This window comes from Musca autumnalis, unplaced genomic scaffold (assembly GCF_047663935.1).
Source record: "Musca autumnalis isolate F117 unplaced genomic scaffold, ASM4766393v1 scaffold_1, whole genome shotgun sequence".
NCBI lineage: Eukaryota > Metazoa > Arthropoda > Insecta > Diptera > Muscidae > Musca > Musca autumnalis.
The window spans coordinates 259988956-260005274 of record NW_027411644.1 but is presented as its reverse complement, the minus strand read 5'-3'; positions in this window follow the sequence as shown (position 1 = coordinate 260005274).

The following is a 16319-nucleotide window of genomic DNA, read 5'->3' as shown; positions in this document are numbered from 1 at the left end:
AAAACTTCACTTTTTTCGAATTTTTTGGGGGAGGTACACGAAGAAGTGGACCGATATAGTCCATATTTGAACCCGATCTATGCCTGAAATAATATGATATGCAAAGTTATGACATATTCGGTAACTCCCTTCGGGTCGGTCTGTAGTGTCTTATTCCGTCCACCTAACCCAAGATGTTCGGCAAGCCATTATTGCTATTTGCGATAATATCAGAAATATAAACAGGGTTCTCGTTGGCCTTGTGATAATTTGGGCAGACACCCTCACACAAGAAAGATCTTAATGATCCGTACAGGTGTCCAAACTTACACCGACGCAGTAGCCCTGGCAGTATTATAATAAAGTTTGACCCCAACCTTATCTATCACACCCAGCTTTTTCTCGATGCAGCTAGTTGAGGTTGTCAAAACTAGAACACTAAAGTTATACACCATTCCAACTTGTTTTTTCACCAACTATACAAACAAAACAAACATTATAATTTTCTGTATTCCTGTATATTTTTTTGCAGGAAACAGCCGACAAATTTTCTTAAACTCCACCACATATTCAAGGTAAGCATTTTCCTAATATCTAACATTTCTTTTTACAACCCATTTCGAAATCCCTTTACCTTAATATTCCTAATGTTATTGTTGTAACTGCACATGATGTTGTTGTGATAGTGGAAATTTTGATGTTTTAGCTGAGATTTTATGTTTCTGACATGTGTCATTCCTGTATGCTGCTGCCGCATACGTTCGTTTAGAACGTAACGAATTTTTCCGTCCGCCCCTCCCTCTCAAAATACAATTGCAAAGTTATGCTATTTTTGGCTGTCATTGTGTGGTCTATGGTTTATCTGGAGAATTTTATATTTCACGAGAGATTGAAGGGATTGTGTTTTGGACACAGAACTGTATACGAAGATACATAGATATCTGATATTCATTCATGCGGGATAGTTGGTTAACAACTGAAAAGACTAACTGACCATCTACAAAATTCATATTAGGAAAATATACAGGAAACTCCTGAATATACAAACATATAAAGAATGAGAGAGGTAGAGAGAACATACCATGATAGTAAGTAAAAATGTTGCAAAATTTGCATTTTCTAAACAATGTCTGTCATCACAATACCGTAATAAAATTGCCCAGAGGAGAGGAGTGCAGTTAAAAAACAAACTCGGTTCATCAACATAATTTCCTCCTTTATGTCTGTTATTGGCAAATCTTATAAAGTATTGAATTTGGTAAGATTTAAAATAAAAATGTATGCATATAGAACTGTTCAGCATAATATTTTATAATTTCCTTATTTTTTTGTTAAATTAATATCCAAAATTATGTTCAACTTGAACATGGACTATATTAAATGTTTTGCCAGCATATATTTAAAATGTGTGTTCCTATTTTTTGGTGCCAAAATTGCAAACGATTTGTGTCGTCCAAAATTTACCAAACCCCAATATTTGATAGGTACCTATATTATAATTATTTGTAATTTCATTTCCCTATTTTATGGAACACTAGAGCAAATTTTGGTTTGAAACGATTCTGATTTTATGCTAACTTTTAAATGGTCCTGTCTTGTAATTAACTCCCGACATATTAACCTATATATATTTCGTTTCTAAGTCATTTGTTGTTATTTAATACAATAAAAACAAATACAAATAAAGCTTAATCGTCGTAAACGGAATGACTGACGTTTCATGGGATCAGTTTTTTCTTTTAATCAGACGCGACAACATGAAATCGTTTAGCAGCCTAGCTGTTACTGCAAATACAGAACACGTGATATTTAATCACTGTCATGTCAATGTCATCCAGGCATAGGGGGAGGTGAATAAATGTATGTACATTCAGAAAGAATGTCAACGTGGATATTCGTTAGGTATTTGCTAAATTGATGAAATCGATATTGAGGATGACATATTTAGCTTTTTTGTTGTAAAGTAAAGGTAATTAAGGATAATCGTTAATGTGTTGCACATAATTACGAGGGTGCAAGTTTCATTTTGAGAGAAATTTTGATAAAGAGCTGTTGGGTTTAAATTTCATATTTTTATACCCTCAGTCTTTAGACTAATGCGGGTATATACACTTTCATACAGGCAAAATGTGCCTCGCCGATATAATGGTTTTAGATTTCGGAGCGATTAAGTAATGACCGTCAGTCTGTCTGGATGGCTGGAGCGCACGATAAGTCTTGAACGGATGAACCAATTTCGTCGAAATTTTGGCATTCTTAATATTTTTTCTATACTTAGTTTAAGCTCGAAGATGATCCATATCGGTCCACTCCCTCGGGTACCTACCCCACAACAACTTTTCGCTAAAATAGCGCGCAATCTCGAAGGGAGTAACTGAGTAGGTCCTTACTTTACACGTCGTAATATTTCTACGAATCTGAGATAAAGTGCGAATATGGACTATATCGCTTCACTCCTTAACCCCATAAAAGTTTAGCATTTTTGTTTAAGTGCAGTTTAGGATCTGTTCGAAGATCCTTTGGACAGTGGGACGTGCTATCTATCAAAAATAAATGACTCCTAAAATAAGATCCATTTCAAAAACGGACTATGCCGATGCATTCTTTCAGGTAACTGCCCTACAACACATTTTAGCCTAAATTCAAATATATTTTTGTCGACAAATTCATACGTCCAAACGGACCACAAACCCCCTACTACATAATTATTGGGGAAAAGGATTTTGGTTGCGTAGCCGGTATTCGACTCTATATTGTCCATAGATGAAAGTTTCAATACACACGGCATTTATGCTAACGAGGGTATATGAAGAAAGAGATAAAATTTTTTATTTTTCCATCGAAAAAAAAAAATTAAAACAAATTTTTTAAAATTTAAAATTCCTATTTTGAAATCTGTACGAGATACTAATTTCAGTTATTGCGCGCAAAAGTTGTGGAGGTATCAATTCTGATAATAAGAAAAAAATCTTAAAAAAACGCTATTCATAATATTGAGAAACACCGTTAATTATTTCCTAGTAAAAGTTAGTACACAAGTTGTACATTTTCTCGGAAAATAAGAAATAATTAAAAATGGATAGTTTGCAACATGTTTTAATAAAATTCCAGCTGTTTATGCATATTAAAAATATTTAAAAAATATGTACGTAATCCTAACATCGCGAAAATTCAAATGAAACCAAAACTTTACAAATATGTTTAGCGGTTTGCATATCATAGCAAAAACAAAAAAATATGCAAATTCAAAAAATGTTTGTAAGAACAAAATATTTTTTCAATTTTTTTTTGGTCGGAGTTATTCATCTATTTTAGGTAAAATTCAAGCGAAAATGCACATTTATTATTGTAATCACTTCCCGAATACACGCTATCATCTTGCGGAAGATATGGAAGATTTTCGAATAAACGCGAGTGGTGTGAAAAAGAAACAATTCACAGAAAACGCGAATTAATCTTCCATATTTTCAAGAACATTTTTCGCAAATTTTTAAATTTTTGCAATAACGGCAGATGGATTTTCACGATCTGTAATTTATATGATCCGGACCGTCGAAAAACTAAAATATCGCGGGATACCAGCACACTCCTAGTGGCCCTGTTTACAGATATATTATGTTTTTCGTAGGCAAGTACATGTTTCCTGATATAATCGACGAAAACCTCTAAATTATATCCCAGCAAAAGGTTCGATGCCAAAGATGCCATTCAATCATGGGTGCAAGTGATCTGGCATGTCATCTTTTTAGCATCTTCATCGATGAATTTTATATTAGCGTGGACCCCAAAAGATGCTATTCATTTTTGGATCCAAAGCATGTCATTTACACCAATGCTTTGACATGTCATTTTCACCACTGCTTTGGCATTTCATTTTCACCAACCCTTTGTAATGACATTATCATTACGACGAGGGTTTTAACAACGTTGGTTGTGATTTCGAATCTCCGACAACTCAAGCCTATTGTAAATAATTAATCTTATATATTTAGAAAAATGTGTATAAATAAAAACACAAAATTCATCTCTATTGGATCGATGGAATGAGCTCAAATGCTGATGAAAAGATCGGATCTTTCACGACTTCCTTTGCATGGGTTCAAATGCTGATGAAAAGATCGGATCTTTCACGACTTCCTTTGCATTGGTTCAAAAGCTAATGAAAAGATCGGATCTTTCACGACTTCGTTTGAACCAATGCAAAAGATGCCATGAAATCACGTCATCGCATGGAACCCCTTCCTTAAAATTTTGCTGGGATGGTGACCAACTAAAATGGATGGACGCGATATCTATCGATATTACGCGCAAAACTTTTGAGCTTTAATCCAATTTTTGTCGGTGGTTATCTCGGAAACTAGAGCAGATAGGAAAAAGCCGAATACCGGAAAACCCTGGAAACCACCTGTATCTCAAAAAGTCAAAACTGGCGTATGGAACACTTAGGCATGACACCGACGAAATGACTAAATATCAAACTGCTGGCTGTGACATAGGAACGACAGATTAAGATAGTAAGCTCAGGTTATGGAAGGAGCTTTTTTATTGTTGGTATCCAATAACAAGACTAGGAAGTTACCACAGCTCCAATTCCAGAATATGGAATTCAGTGTATACCGCCCAACCAGAATGAGGTAAAGACAGCAATAAATCGTCTAACAGGAGAGCTGTTCAAGACACCGTTAATACGGTGTATGAATCAACTCATTAGCACTATATGGAAGGAAAAACGCGAAACCGTTGATTGGAAAGTATATTTTTGTAATTCCCCACAATAACTGATAAAAGGTCCTTAGTTAAAAAAGAATTTCTCCAAACAGTTTAGTGTAAAAAGTTGTTTCAGACAATGAGACTGCATTTCGAGTGATCTTTTGAACTTGGTACTGGAAATGATTACACGAGATGCAAAAGTTAAAATAAATGGCAATATATGGACAATTAGCCGTATGTTACTTGCTTATATCCCGACCACATTGACATGATAATACAATTAAAAAATTTAAAGAGAATCTGGTAAATTGGGTCTGGTAGTGACCGATATAAGCAAAGTTGATGGTATCGACGCGCAATGTGTCCAAAATTTTGAGGTAATTGAGGACTTCATATATGTACCTCTGCACTGCGATAAAAAAGAAACGATGCCAGTTGTGAAATAAGAAAATGAATACTGTCCGGTCAAAATAACCATGTGTATAAGGATCAAATACCAAAAATTCCCACAATGCTGAATTATGGTGGAAAGCTATCGTTTGACATCGTTCAGATAGAGCATGGCTTGGATTACATTACCTACCCTACTGCAAAGATTTTGATCAGTTTAGGTATAAGTTCATTTTCCAGACTGTGTATCAGATAGCAGTTAGGTCGACGAACGACACTGCATTTTTATACCCTACACCACTATGTGTTTTGGCCAAAAAGTTTGTCACGCATCGAAATAATGGTCGTAGACCCATAAATATATATACCAAACTGAATGTCTCGACGAGCTGAGTCGATCTGGCTATGTGTGTCCATCCATCCGTCCGTCTTTCCATCTAAACGTTGTAACCACGATACAGATCGCAATTTTGATCGGATCCTCACCAAATTTAGGGTGTTGAAGGGGGTCCCGGAGGGGAAGAAGCCTATTGATTTTGGTGATGGTCGTATAATATTTAGGGGTCGGAATGGGTAAAAAACTTATTTTGAGAAAAAGTCAATGTTTTTTTCAAAAGCGAATATCTCAGCTTCTACAAAGGGTATGTCAAAAGCAAGACATGACAGTAAAAGTAGAAAATATGACTTTTCTTACGATGTAAAGTAGGCTGCCGTAGGTGGTCAAACAACGAAGATATCAAAATAGTCGCAAATAAAACCCCACTTTTCATTTATGCGATTTTAATTATTATGACGAATATCACAGTTTTGGTTAGGGACCTTCCAAAAACAAAGCCTGACTATGAAAGTAGAAAATCCCATATTTGCAATGATGCAAAGGTCGGCGTAGGTGACCAAATAACGGAGATATCGCAATAATCGGTAATACATCCCCTTTTTTTCTATTTTTTGGAAATCACGCTACAGGTCGAAATTTTGATCTGATCTACACGAAATTTTGAAGTTGATGCGGGTTCCACAGAGGAAGATAATATTCAGGGGTCGGAATGTGCAAAATACTTATGTTGAGAAAACGTTTTATTCTTATGCGAATATATCAGCTTCTAATAGGAGTATTAAAACGGCAAAGCCTGTCAATGAAAGAAGAAAATATCACATTTACATTAATGGAAAATAGGTAGGGGAAGGTGGTTAAACAATGGACTATCACAATAGTCGGTAATGCATCCAATTTTTTCATATTTTGTAATCACGCTACAGGTCCCAAATTGGTCGTATCGTCAGGAAATTTTGCTGGCTAATGGGGTTCCAGAGAGGAATGAGCATATTGAGTCCGGTGGTAGTCAGATAATATTCCCTAAAATAAATGCTTACCAGTGAAAATCTTAAGGACAGGGGTAGTGGTGTAGGGTATCACATAGTCGGACCGTCCCGACTATAGCCCTTGCTCACTTGTTTTAATTTATTTTTTAGAGACTTACATATATGGACTCTGAGGAGGTATAATTTAGATTTGCTCCTAGTTTTTTTTAATTTTCCACGATAATAAAAACAAATTTTATAAATTATGGTGGATCTACGGATGGATATCAAATGCTGTTACTAATATATACATTTTCTCAAGGCAACAAATAAGAAATTTTAAAATATTTTTCTTTATAAGAGAATAAAAACCGCTTTTGCGCGCATTGGCCAATTTTGTAAATACGTAGAATTTTTTCCTCAACCTCTAAACCAAAAATCTCAAACGTGCTAGCAAAAAAAATTAATTTTTTTCAAATGGAATTGTAAGGGAAATTTGGTGTTTACCCTATTTCGCATATATATTTTACATATTCACTGTGGTGTAGGGTTTCATACAGTCGGCCCCGCCCGACTTTGAGCGTCAGAGTGACTACTGAATGATGCACTCCATGCTATTAACTATCACTTTGGAATCGCATTTTAACTAACACTTTAGAGTAAAATAGCATGCAATCCAATTTGCATCCTTAGCACGTGTTTAGATGCAGTGCAGTGATGCAATAAAAATGCAAGCCATTGCAAAATAAAAAGAATTTTTGATTTGTGTAAAACAAAAATATTACTAGCTTTATTATATTAACACAAATGATGAAATGTCTTTATTAAATTTAATCGCAACTGAGTCTGTTTCGTCCGCTCTCCATTTAATCCAAGCTGAAATGTTTTTGCTTCATCTGCTAAAGGGGTTCTTATATTGTCCATCACCAGTTGAGATTTCGACAAGTACTTCAACAGCACTTCATTAGGAAATTTTCTTCTCGTGAGTTACCGTAAAAATGTTCCCAACTTTTAGTTGTATTTTTTATTTTATACAAAAATTTAAGAAATTGATGCACTCTTTGCAAAAATTCTGTAGTTGTTTGTAGGTATCTACAAATTGGCTTGGCATTCAAATGATGTTAAAATGTAAGGAATTGGAGTGCCTTTATCAGGACTCCGATTGAACTGCATCCAGATGCTGTTAAAATGTGAGGAAAGGATGCAATCGTTGGATCGCATTCGAATGCAGTTAAAATTTTGGGAATGGAATGCCTTTCTCACGACTCCGTTTAAACTGCATTAAAACATGCTGTCAAAGAACTAGTCTACATTTCACTACTTCCAATAAATTTTGCTGGGTAAATACGTAGATTTAGGTAAATCATATCTGCTTTTGTTTTTATTGTCCAAACAATATTTAGAAATATTATATCCAACCCACCATTTGAGCACCCAATACTTTACTCCAACAGTTGAAATTTAAGCCTCTGATGTAAACATTAGCCCTAACACTACTACCTCCAAAAGTAGCAGCTTTTTCGCTTCTACAGAAAGACAACAAACACCGTCAATACACCGATATCATCAGACAGTGCAACAAAATACTTTTGGTAAATAGAACGTTTGTTCCGCCATCACCAATAATCGTCGTCAATGTTGTTTTGAGGTTTTTATCGTCACAGGTCACAAATGCCACAGGAGTTTGTTTGGGAGGGGGCATTGGTGTCAGTGTTAACATAAAATGCGATGTATGTGATTTTTGCTATGACGGTGATGTCCTTTCCCTTCAAATCGATGAGGAGACAAACACAACAATCAAGATGACGGTGATGTTTAAAAAGGACAATGATTGTAACGACGAAAACAGGAACAGACAGAAAAATGATTGATGACATATTACTGACAACGTATAAAGCTTTGTACAGGGACACACGTATAAAGCAATTCCACGTTTGGTTTATTCTTGACGTTGTTAAACGCTTCACGTTTAATAGCAAACATTTTAAACAGGAAGTAATTTGATTTTCAGTCTATTGATGTTCAACCGTGTTTGATGGATTTGCTGCTAATGGATAACATTGTCATCACTGTACAGTGGAGCTGATAATGGAAGAAGATGTATTGTAAATATCAGTTGGCTTTTTCCTTTTGAACAAAAAAAGCCCTCAGGAAAATTAGAAATATTTATTAAACAAAGTTATTATTTCAACCACACACAGGGAGCTCATGCCCTTCCACTTCCCTAAATACTTCTCTCGTGTAATTTGTTCGGCATTATTTTACTATCAGTTCACTGACATAGCAAGGGGGTACATTTTTAGGCATTTTTGTATATTTTACTCACAAAAGTTCATATTTTTTTGTCCATTTGGCCCCGAAATGGTGCAGAGATGCTTTTCTGACTAAGTTTCCGTATAAGTTGCAATAAATAGAATATATACTAAATGTAGCAACTATGCTGGTATGTCGTTCTCATGAACTGAACTTTTTTATCAACTACTACAAATAGTCCCACAGTCATATCAAAGACACTGTAATGTCACTGATAAGTGAGTGGGCGTTTTTCATTGTGTTCGCTGCAGATTAAAAAGGTGGTCTTTAAGGTGACATTGATAAATAGTTTGAGGCAAACAATGTTATGTATAATATTTTTTATCAACTCTCCTTGATCTCCTCTAAGACTCAATGGAATTGTTCTTTAAATTTTCTTTAAGAAAAATTAATAATAAATGAAAAACAAAAGGAAAGAAAATATTGTTTTTTATTGATTTCGTGTGCTTGTTCGGTATATCGGCTTATCGTTTATGGCCATGTAAAAACGTTGACCCTGTCATAAAGGAAATTGTACAGTTGAGCATAAACGCATAAATTTCCTACATTCAGGCGAAGAGTGTAAACATACGTTTCATTCCGATTTCCTTATAAAATCCATTATAATTTTTGTGTGTGAAACCAAATTTAATACACACGTCCAAATTTCAGATTTTTGGCATCTTTGTAGTACTATTTGCAAAAAAAAATGTACATACGTTTATATTATATTTCAACAATAAATACACGTTTGTACGAAAGACTGCTGCTGCTACATATGGCCATAAAGAAAACTCAATTTCCTTTTTAACCCATCAATGGTTTATGATTGCTTTTCAGTTCACTTCAATTCTTGGATACACTTTTTTTTCTTTCTTTCTCTTAGACAGTAGAGGCAGTAGTTCGCCTTTGTCAGTGTGTCTGTCCGTCCGACTGTCTGCCCAATGGTCTTTTGTACTTTAACGGTGTTCGATTTCTGGTTGATTTCTTTTATTTGTTACCCCTTTTTATGGCGTTCCAGTTATGCATAGGCCAGTCGGTGCAGATTTTCCCTTTACATTTTCTACGTCTTGTGGTTGTGGTCGTCATCGTTGTTGATTGTCTGTAACATCCTTACATTAAAAGTACGTGTGTGTGTGCAAGGGTCTGTGTTTGTTTGTATAGCTACAATAATGGTGTCAGTTTGTAATGCGTCATTGTAACCGGAAGCAGAAAAACGTATCCAAATCATATTTCCTTTATATATTGACCACAAAACGAAAAATATGATTTTCTATGTTGGACACACTTCACGTGTGCCGTGCAATTATATTGATGTGTAGTTTTTATATTTGGGGGGCCGAAAACCGGGTAAAAGTAAAGGTATATAATTGCGGTAGTTTTTATTCTGAAAAATAAGTATTGTGGCGATTTATATTCCATTCGTAATATACTTGAAGAATTTTAGTTGTATCTCGGACACCCAGAACAATAAAAAATCCATAAATAAAGGGTGTTTTTTTAAGCCTGATAGAACTTGAAATTGTAAAAAATAACACAAAAAATTAAATTTTAATCAAAATTTTTTTTTATTCGAAAGATCAATACGTGACATTAACATTTGAAAATGATTTCGGGCATATGGGCACCGAGGCTGTTCTTGACGAAGTGCATTCTGGACGTCCAATTTTTGGCCACTTTTTCGAGCACTGCTGGCCGTATGTCACGAATAACACGAACAATGCTGGCCTCCAAAGCATCAATTGTTGCTGGTTTATCAGCATAAACCAGTGACTTCACGTAGCCCCACAGGAAATAATCGAGAGGTGTCAAATCGCACGACCTTGGAGGCCAATTGACAGGTCCACTTCTCGAAATCAACTTATCGCCAAATTTTGATTTCAATAAGTCGATGGTTGCGTTCGCCGTATGGCACGTAGCGCCATCCTGTTGAAACCACATCTCCTCCGGATCAATGTCATCCATATTTTCAAACAAAAAATCATTGATCATGGTGCGGTAACGATCTCCATTGACCGTAACGAGCGAGCTCCGGCCTCATTTTTGAAGAAATAAGGTCAGATGATGCCACCAGCGTGAAAACCGCACCATACGGTGCATTTTTCTGGATGTAATGGAGTCTGTAGGGTCTCTTGTGGATTGGTCTCACTCCATATGCGGCAATTTTGCTTATTAACAAACCCGTTAAGCCAAAAATGCGCCTCATCGCTGAACACAATTTTGCGATAAAACAACGTCTATAAGTTGCGCGAATCGACGACTGATTTTCAAAGTAAATTTGGATAATTTCGTAGCGTTGTTCAAGCGTGAGTCTATTCAAGCGTGAGTCTATTGATTTGTCAGAGTATACTGAAACAAATAAAAAAAAGTTTCATCAAAATTTAATTTTTTGTGTTACTTTTTACAATTTAAAGTTCTATCTAGCTTAAAAAACACCCTTTACAAGGAACTAATTCATTGGTGTGAATTCGTTCCGTATGTATTGTATAATATATATGTATTCTACTTTCATTTGCTACTGATTGCCTTGACATTAAGGATTGTTTTAGCTATTCAGGACTGGTCCTATGTAGATCTTCGAAACATCCGAATCCAAATATGGTTTTGCCTTAATTATTTTAGCTAATTGGTAAAGCATTCGCCTTGGGGAAATACATATATCTGCGTGATACGTACACAGATTGCTGATATTCGAATCACCAATAGGGCTGTCTGCTATTGGCGACCACAGTTAGCTTTTCTAGCATCCTTATCTATCTTAATTTTTTCGGAATAAGTCCACACCTCCTGAGATAATCTCTCACAAGCTTCAAAAAGCAAGTGTGCAATATAACTCTCAAGCTTTCTCAAAAATTTCTTCCAAACCTAGTTTAACGTAATTTATTCTTTCGAGTTCTCTACGAATCAGAAATTTGTTTACTAAAAATGTTTGGTATATGTATGTCAAAGATTTGGTATAGCCCCACATTACGATTCATACAGATTCCATGAATTTTGCTTCTTATTAAAGTCTGGGGTGGAGGGGTTATCTGCGTCACCATAGCTGACTGATATCTTCTTACCTGTTTTATCAAAAAATAGATATTTATGGCCATCGTTGCATTTTTTATCACCTACCTTCTTCAAATCAACTTTTCATTGCAATTTTTACAATCCAAAAATATTCCCAACTTTCATTATGGTTCTTTTAAAATATACATAACCGAATACCAAATATTTGAGTTAACATCAATAACAAATCAATACCTTCAATGCTTGATTAATCTCCACGCAAAAAAAGGATGTACAGTATCCACCCCTTTTTTCTTCAATTTCCTACATATCCATGTAACGCTTCCTTTACATTTATTTCACACACACAACCCAAGCATTTTCCATGTCCTGTCCAAGGTATTTTATTCTGGTTAAACTACCTTCATGTAAGATCTTAACCTTGTAATTTTCGTAAAAAGAAGAAAAATTATTGGTCTGGACATATGCAGTAGGCCACAATCGTAATAAATAAAATAAATTTCGTGCAATTTTGTGGTTTCGACACATACAAAAACGGATCAGCATTTTACCTTTTTGTACCGTTTACACATGTACAAAGCAGCCTTTTTCCGGCTTGTTGATTGTGTATGGTCCATGGACATTTGAGTGTGTGTGGTAGTCTGTTTGATTCGTTACGTTTTATGTCATTTAACATTTGACTGAATTTTTTATACAAAAAAATATATAAATGCTGGCAATTTCATATTTATTGACAGGACATCATTCATGGTTATTTTTATGAATAGGTGTCGGACAGTTTAATATTGAGTATTCAGTATTTGTAGTTGTATTTTGCCCCTTGTCATAAAAGTGATATATTTCGGCGATTTAGCAGATAAAAGGGTTAAATTTTTTTATTGCGACTACATCGATATAATGAAAAATAGTGGTAAGGGTGTTATATGTACTTACTAACAAATGCTTCGTATGCGTAAAGGGAATAATATACAAATAAACAATTGCTCTGTTCCAGAACCTGCAAGAAGCTACTATTTTTTACTACGATAAATTTTTTTCCTTTATGTTATCGAAAAAAATAGTAAAAATTAGTAGATTCTTGCAGTACTGGAACATACCAAATAATTAATATGGAAATGACCAGCGCTGGAAATTTTGTTATACTAACACCAATTTGAAACTTTTTTCAGTTTTCAATTTTTATCTTTTCTACAAAAACTACTGAACCGTTGTTTTTTTTTTCAGAAATTGTCAGGGAATGTACAGGAATGGCCCCCTGTTAAAATGGCCTACAATGTTGTTGTGTTTCGGAGGGGGCTGGGTACTTCCCCTATACCCGATTTCTTTAAAAATGCTCTATCTATATAAATAAAAACGGGCGGATCGATTTGGATAATTCTTTTATTGAAATGTTCGCCATAAGGCAACTTACGTTTTTATCCAAAGAAAAATTGTACCACGCCCACTTTTTTAATTTTTAATTTTACATTTTTATCTTTTCCACAAAAACTACTGAACTGATTTTCCTGAAATTGTCATATTAAAAAACGCCATATCTTTATGAATAAAAATCAAATTCCGTCATTACCCAACTTAGGTCTTTATGGAAAGTAAATTTTACCACGCCCACTTTTCTAAATTTTCAATTTAATTTTTTTCTGCAAAAACTACTGAACTAACTTTCCTAAAATTGTCAGGAAAAGTTCAGGGATGGTCCCCGAAAACAATCTATATATTTTATTGAATTCCAGAGGGCGCTATATATTAGAAGAACTTCGCATGTATCGGTTTAAAAATTTGCCGATTACTCTACAATTTTGGTACTTCTTTGGGGCCTAAAGACCAGACCACGCCTGTTGCTTTAAATATGTTGTCTCCAATACTACTGAACCGATTTCCATCAAATTTTTAGCAAAAGTTCAATGTTTGCCGTTGTTATGTATATTTTATGAATATTTTCTAAATTCTTGAATACATCGGCTTGAAAATTAATTGAGGAGACAACGTTGGTTGCGCCTCCGCCTTTATAATTAGATCGCTTTAGGATAAAGACAGGGGACATGGACGATAATAAATCCTCCTCGGTTTGATAATGGACCGAAGTAGTAAGGTAGAAAATACCTTTTTTAGAATTGTGAAGCATAAAGTCCAAAAAGTTGTTATTAAAACTCCTCACGCGGGCCGGGGTCTGCTAGTTACCAATATTTAATTGATTGCATTCATTTTAGTACTGTACCCTTTCACTAACTCAGCATTTAGTACTATTCTTTCCCTTTCGAATTTCCAAACACTAAGCCTTATCTAACCCATTCACACTAATCATAATACACATTCAAAATTCATGGTTTTAGCTTAAGCGTTTTCGTTGCACGTTTTCTTATATCACCATATAACGGTACCCACGGCTTAGGGTATTTTAAAAATATAATAAATCTACACTTTCCAATTGATATTAAATTTTGTCCTTGAATTCTCAGATGATATAAAAGCTTAATTCAAAAATTGTTCACTTTAATCCATGTTTATTGTTGGAATGGACATTTTGAAGATTTAGGGTAACGAACATTGGTGGCGTTGTTTTTTTGGGATAACTGTTGCAATTTTGTTTTTTAAAATAGTCTGGCTTAATCCCATTGTTGTTGTTTCAATATTTTAAAACAACTAATTTATTAGTGGTGTAAGTTTGGCATTGTTCGCCAAGTGGTAAAGCAGGAGAGATTAGTTTCGTTCATCGCAACAGGATCCAATCAGTTCTTTCGTTGGGGTTATATGAGGTTGCCTAGGAAAATCTTCTAATTGAAGTTTTTTCTTTGCTCACTCTTATATTTCGAGCCGATGATTGATGTTTGGGTATAAAAAGTTATTGAAAAATAACTTCGGTGGAGAATATCCACAAACAAGAAACAAGGGAACTGATGACATCCTATGTCGAGAATCGGAACTAGTCCTCCCTGCCTTACCCCTTGCCGCACAATGTCAAACTTTCTCCACTAATAATATTTTATTTTAATATTGAAAAAAAAAAACAACAATGGGATTAAATCAGACTACGGTAACTTAAAGATATTATACAAGTTGTTCAACCGAAGTAACTGTAATTTCGGAATTGTGGCATTAAAATATTTGTTTTTTTTTTGTTTTTTTTTTTTTTTTTATTTTAATTAAACTTTTCAATATATACGAAACTGGAAAGCTGAATAACACCATAAGCGAAATGAACAGATTAAATATATATATACTTGGAGTGAGTGAAAAATGGTGGACAGGATGTGGAGATTTTAAATCAGAAAACACTAGAGTGTTCCATTCTGGAAATAGAGAAGGACATCATAGAAAATGAGTGGCGATTATAACTAAAAATCATATAGGCGAATGTGTAATGGGATATCTCCCGAAGTCAGACAGAACAATGATGATAAAAATCAATGCTAAACCTCTTAATATAAATATAATACAGGTTTACGCACCTACACATGACTCCAGTTCGGACGAAATTGAAGAATTTTACGCTGAAATTGATGAATTAATAAAAATGACCAAACCTCATTAACTAACCGTCATACAGGGAGACTTCAATGCAAAAGTTGGGAAGGACGAAGTAATAGGAATTACTGGAAACATGGACTCGGAGTTCGAAACGAAAGAGGTGACAGACTGGTGCAATTCTGCCAAGAACAACATCTTAAAATAACAAATACCCTATTTCACCTGCATCCTAGAAGATTGTACACTTCGAGATCACCGCAAGACAATCGCGAAATTATTGTAAGAAACCAGATTGATTACATACTTATAAATAGACGCTATTGTTCATGTGTCACAAAATGCACATCGTATCCTGGAGCGGATGTTCCCTCGGACCACAATCTTTTAGTTCTTAATCTCCGTACTAAATTAGCAGTTATTAGGCGAAAAATTAAGAAATCTAGAATTAATCTGCAAAAAATGAAAGACCCAAACGTGAAAAGGGATATTAAAGCGCAAATTAATTACAAACTTGAGGTAATAAACAGTCATGATCTGGAAAACTTATGGGATAAGCTCAAAACAAACATTACCACCACCACAAGGGAATGTCTAGGAAATACGGATAGAACCTCAAAAGAAGAATGGATCACGAACGAAATAAAGGAACTGCGGGAACAGCGAAGCCGATACAAAAATATCAACTACGAAATGTACTGGGAAATAAATAAGGAAATACGAACTGCTACAAGGACTGCAAAAACCGATCTTACTTACTTACTTAGCTGGCCCATTACAGAACATTTGTTCTATAGGCCGAACTAAGAAGAGATCTCCATTCCTCTCTATTTGTTGCTTTGCACACTGGAATACCGCGCCTTGTCATCTCATCATCCACTTGTTTGCGCCATCTATTCCTTGGCCTGCCAATTCTGCGTGCACCGCCATGTGGCATGTATTCATACGCCTTTTTAGCGGGTTCATCATCGCTCATTCTTATGATATGGCCTAGCCAACGCAATCGCTGCATCTCGATACGTTTAACTATATTCATGTCGTTGTATAGCAGATACAGCTCGTGGTTCATGCGACGTCGATATTCACCGTCAACGCAGATTGGTCCGTAGATCTTTCGAAGAATTTTTCTCTCAAACACACCAAGCACTGCCATGTCTGCTTGCGCAAGTACC